The sequence below is a fragment of the Oncorhynchus clarkii genome, chromosome 23 (assembly GCF_045791955.1).
Source record: "Oncorhynchus clarkii lewisi isolate Uvic-CL-2024 chromosome 23, UVic_Ocla_1.0, whole genome shotgun sequence".
NCBI lineage: Eukaryota > Metazoa > Chordata > Actinopteri > Salmoniformes > Salmonidae > Oncorhynchus > Oncorhynchus clarkii.
The window spans coordinates 3706791-3712790 of record NC_092169.1 but is presented as its reverse complement, the minus strand read 5'-3'; positions in this window follow the sequence as shown (position 1 = coordinate 3712790).

The window sequence follows — 6000 nt, the reverse complement described above, 5'->3', positions numbered from 1 at the left end:
GTTTTGACCATAACAGTTTACAATGTAAGATAACACCAAGTAATTTAGTATCCTCAACTTGTTAATCAGCCACACCATTCATTACCAGATTCAGGTGAGGTCTAGAGCTTAGGGAATGCTCTTAGTTTTAGAGATGTTCAGGACCAGTTTATTACTGGCCACCCATTCCAAAACTGACTGCAACTCCTTTTATAAGGGTTTCAGTGACTTAATTAGTTGTGGTTGCTGACACGTATATGGTTGAATCATCAGCATAAATAGAAACACAGTTTGGTTTAATGCCAGTGGCAGGTCATTGGTAAAAATAGAAAAGAGTCGAGGGCCTAGAGAGCTTCAGTACACCACACCCTACATGTTTAATTTGAGAAGCTTCCATTGAAGAGAACCCTCTGAGTTCTATTAGTAAAATAGCTCTGAATCCACGATATGGCAGAGGTTGAAAAGTCATAAAACATTGGGTTCTTGGTCACCTCCCTGACAATGGCCCTTCTCACCTGATTGCTTAGTTTGGCCAGCCGGCCATCTCTAGGAAGAGCCTTGGTGGTTCCAAACTTCTTCCATTTAAGAATGATGGAGGCCACTGTGTTCTTGGGGACCTTCAATGCTGCAGACATTTTTTGGTACCCTTCCCCAGATCTGTGCCTCGACACAATCCTGTCTCGGAGCTCTACGGACAATTCATTCGACCTCACAGCTTGATTTTTGCTCTGACATGCACTGTCAACTGTGGGACCTTATATAGACAGGTCTGTGCCTTTCCAAATCATGTCTAATCAATTGAATATACCACAGATGAATTCCAGTCAAGTTGTAGAAACATCAAGGATGATCAATGAAAACAGGATTGAGCTCAATATCAAAACTTTATTTTATTTTTTTCACCTTTATTTAACCAGGTAGGCCAGTTGAGAACAAGTTCTCATTTACATTTGAGACCTGGCCAAGATAAAGCAAAGCAGTGCGACAAAAACAACAACACAGAGTTACACATGGGATAAACAAACGCACAGTCAATAACACAATAGAAAAAAAAACACAACAGAAAAATCTAGAAACAGTGTGTGCAAATGCAATAAATAGGCCATAGTGGCAAAATTAATTACAATTTAGCATTAACACTGGAGTGATAGATATGCAGATGATTTGACAATTTGGGGAATGGGGTAGTTGGGTGGGCTATTTACAAATGGCTGTGTACAGTTGCAGTGATCGGTAAGCTGCTCTGACAGCTGATGCTTAAAATTAGTGAGTCTCGAGCTTCAGCTTCAGTCTCCAGCTTCAGTGATTTTTGCAATTCGTTCCAGTCATTGGCAGCAGAGAACTGGAAGGAAAGGCGGCCAAAGTAGGAGTTGGCTTTGAGGATGACCAGTGAAATATACTTGCTGGGAGAGCGTGCTACTGGTGGGTGTTGCTATGGTGACCAGTGAGCTGAGATAAGGCGGGGCTTTACCTGGCAAAGACTTATAGATGACCTAGAGCCAGTGGGTTTGGCGACTAATGTGAAGCGAGGGCCAGCCAATGAGAGCATACAGGTCGCAGTGGTGGGTAGTGTATATGAGGCTTTGGTGACAAAACGGATGGCACTGTGATAGACTACATCCAGTTTGCTGAGTAAAGTGTTGTAGGCTATTTTGTAAATTACATCGCCGAAGTCAAGGATCGGTAGGATAGTCAGTTTTACGAGGGTATGTTTAGCAGCATGAGTGAAGGAGGCTTTGTTGCGAAATAGGAAGCTGATTCTAGATTTAACTTTGGATTGGACATGCTAAATGTGAGTCTGGAAAGAGAGTTTACAGTCTAACCAGACACCTAGGTATTTGAACCGTCCAGAGCAGTGATGCTAGTCGGGCGGGTGGGTGCGGGCAGCGATCGGTTGAAAAGCATGCATTTAGTTTTACTAGCATGTAAGAGCAGGCCACGGAAGGAGTGTAGTATGGCATTGAAGCTCGTCTGGAGGTTTGTTAACACAGTGTCCAAAGAAGGGCCAGAAGTATAAAGAATGGTGTCATCTGCGTAGAGGTGGATCAGAGAATCACTAGCAGCAAGAGCAACATCATTGATATATACAGAGAAAATAGTCAGCCTGAGAATTGAAGACTGTGGCACCCCCATAGAGACTGCCAGAGGTCCGGACAACAGGCCCTCCGATTTGACACACTGAACTCTATCTGAGAAGTAGTTGGTCAACCAGGCGAAGCAGTCATTTGAGAAACCAAGGCTGTTGAATCTGCCGATAAGAATGCGATGATTGACATAGTCGAAAGCCTTGGCCAGGTCAAAGAAGACGGCTGCACAGTACTGTCTTTTATCGATGGTGGTTATGATATCGTTTAGAACATTGAGCATGGCTGAGGTGCACCAATGACCAGCTCAGAAACCAGATTGCATAGCAGAGAAGGTACGGTGGGATTCGAAATGGTCTGTGATCTGTTTATTAACTTGGCTTTCGAAGATTTTAGAAAGGCAGGGCAGGATGGATATAGGTCTATAACAGTTCTGGTCTAGAGTGTCTCCCCCTTTGAAGAAAGGGATGCCCACAGCAGCTTTCCAATCTTTAGGGATCTCAGACGATAAAAAAGAGAGGTTGAACAGGCTAGTAACAAGGGTTGCAACAATTGTGGCGGATAATTTTAGAAAGAGAGGGTCCAGTTTGTCTATCCCAGCTGATTTCTAGGGGTCCGGATTTTGCAGCTGTTTCAGTAATCAAATCAAATCAAATTTTATTTGTCACATACACATGGTTAGCAGATGTTAATGCGAGTGTAGCGAAATGCTTGTGCTTCTAGTTCCGACAATGCAGTAATAACAAGTAATCTAACTAACAATTCCAAAACTACTGTCTTGTACACAGTGTAAGGGGATAAAGAATATGTACATAAGGATATATGAATGAGTGATGGTACAGAGCAGCATAGGCAAGATACAGTAGATGGTATCGGGTACAGTATGTACAAATGAGATGAGTATGTAAACAAAGTGGCATAGTATAGTATAAAGTGGCTAGTGATACATGTATTACATAAGGATACCGTCGATGATATATAGTACAGTATATACGTATGCGTATGAGATGAATAATGTAGGGTAAGTAACATTTATATAAGGTAGCATTGTTTAAAGTGGCTAGTGATATATTTACATCATTTCCCATCAATTCCCATTATTAAAGTGGCTGGAGTTGAGTCAGTGTCAGTGTGTTGGCAGCAGCCACTCAGTGTTAGTGGTGGCTGTTTAACAGTCTGATGGCCTTGAGATAGAAGCTGTTTTTCAGTCTCTCGGTCCCAGCTTTGATGCACCTGTACTGACCTCGCCTTCTGGATGATAGCGGGGTGAACAGGCAGTGGCTCGGGTGGTTGATGTCCTTGATGATCTTTATGGCCTTCCTGTGACATCGGGTGGTGTAGGTGTCCTGGAGGGCAGGTAGTTTGCCCCCGGTGATGCGTTGTGCAGACCTCACTACCCTCTGGAGAGCCTTACGGTTGAGGGCGGTGCAGTTGCCATGCCAGGCGGTGATACAGCCCGCCAGGATGCTCTCGATTGTGCATCTGTAGAAGTTTGTGAGTGCTTTTGGTGACAAGCCGAATTTCTTCAGCCTCCTGAGGTTGAAGAGGCGCTGCTGCGCCTTCTTCACGATGCTGTCTGTGTGAGTGGACCAATTCAGTTTGTCTGTGATGTGTATGCCGAGGAACTTAAAACTTGCTACCCTCTCCACTACTGTTCCATCGATGTGGATAGGGAAGGGGGGTGTTCCCTCTGCTGTTTCCTGAAGTCCACAATCATCTCCTTAGTTTTGTTGACGTTGAGTGTGAGGTTGTTTTCCTGACACCACACTCCGAGGGCCCTCACCTCCTCCCTGTAGGCCGTCTCATCGTTGTTGGTAATCAAGCCTACCACTGTTGTGTCGTCCGCAAACTTGATGATTGAGTTGGAGGCGTGCGTGGCCACGCAGTCGTGGGTGAACAGGGAGTACAGGAGAGGGCTCAGAACGCAACCTTGTGGGGCCCCAGTGTTGAGGATCAGCGGGGAGGAGATGTTGTTGCCTACCCTCACCACCTGGGGGCGGCCCGTCAGGAAGTCCAGTACCCAGTTGCACAGGGCGGGGTCGAGACCCAGGGTCTCGAGCTTGATGACGAGCTTGGAGGGTACTATGGTGTTGAATGCCGAGCTGTAGTCGATGAACAGCATTCTCACATAGGTATTCCTCTTGTCCAGATGGGTTAGGGCAGTGTGCAGTGTGGTTGAGATTGCATCGTCTGTGGACCTATTTGGGCGGTAAGCAAATTGGAGTGGGTCTAGGGTGTCAGGTAGGGTGGAGGTGATATGGTCCTTGACTAGTCTCTCAAAGCACTTCATGATGACGGATGTGAGTGCTACGGGGCGGTAGTCATTTAGCTCAGTTACCTTAGCTTTCTTGGGAACAGGAACAATGGTGGCCCTCTTGAAGCATGTGGGAACAGCAGACTGGTATAGGGATTGATTGAATATGTCCGTAAACACACCGGCCAGCTGGTCTGCGCATGCTCTGAGGGCGCGGCTGGGGATGCCATCTGGGCCTGCAGCCTTGCGAGGGTTAACACGTTTAAATGTCTTACTCACCTCGGCTGCAGTGAAGGAGAGACCGCATGTTTTCGTTGCAGGCCGTGTCAGTGGCACTGTATTGTCCTCAAAGCGGGCAAAAAAGTTATTTAGTCTGCCTGGGAGCAAGACATCCTGGTCCGTGACTGGGCTGGGTTTCTTCCTGTAGTCCGTGATTGACTGTAGACCCTGCCACATGCCTCTTGTGTCTGAGCCGTTGAATTGAGATTCTACTTTGTCTCTGTACTGGCGCTTAGCTTGTTTGATAGCCTTGCGGAGGGAATAGCTGCACTGTTTGTATTCGGTCATGTTACCAGACACCTTGCCCTGATTAAAAGCAGTGGTTCGCGCTTTCAGTTTCACACGAATGCTGCCATCAATCCACGGTTTCTGGTTAGGGAATGTTTTAATCGTTGCTATGGGAACGACATCTTCAACGCACGTTCTAATGAACTCGCACACCGAATCAGCGTATTCGTCAATGTTGTTATCTGACGCAATACGAAACATCTCCCAGTCCACGTGATGGAAGCAGTCTTGGAGTGTGGAGTCAGCTTGGTCGGACCAGCGTTGGACAGACCTCAGCGTGGGAGCCTCTTGTTTTAGTTTCTGTCTGTAGGCAGGGATCAACAAAATGGAGTCGTGGTCAGCTTTTCCGAAAGGGGGGCGGGGCAGGGCCTTATATGCGTCGCGGAAGTTAGAGTAACAATGGTCCAAGGTCTTTCCTCCCCTGGTTGCGCAATCGATATGCTGATAAAATTTGGGGAGTCTTGTTTTCAGATTAGCCTTGTTAAAATCCCCAGCTACAATGAATGCAGCCTCCGGATAAATTGTTTCCAGTTTGCAGAGAGTTAAATAAAGTTCGTTCAGAGCCATCGATGTGTCTGCTTGGGGGGGGATATATACGGCTGTGATTATAATCGAAGAGAATTCTCTTGGTAGATAATGCGGTCTACATTTGATTGTGAGGAATTCTAAATCAGGTGAACAGAAGGATTTGAGTTCCTGTATGTTTCTTTCATCGCACCATGTCACGTTAGTCATAAGGCATACGCCCCCGCCCCTCTTTTTACCAGAAAGATGTTTTTTCCTGTCTGCGCGATGCGTGGAGAAACCTGTTGGCTGCACCGCTTCGGATTGCGTCTCTCCAGTAAGCCACGTTTCCGTGAAGCAAAGAACGTTACAGTCTCTGATGTCCCTCTGGAATGCTACCCTTGCTCGGATTTCATCAACCTTGTTGTCAAGAGACTGGACATTGGCAAGAAGAATGCTAGGGAGTGGTGCGCGCTGTGTCCGTCTCCGGAGTCTGACCAGAAGACCGCCTCGTTTCCCTCTCTTTCGGAGTCGTTTTTTTGGGTTGCTGCATAGGATCCACTCCGTTGTCCTGTTTGTAAGGCAGAACACAGGATCCGCGTCGCGAAAAAC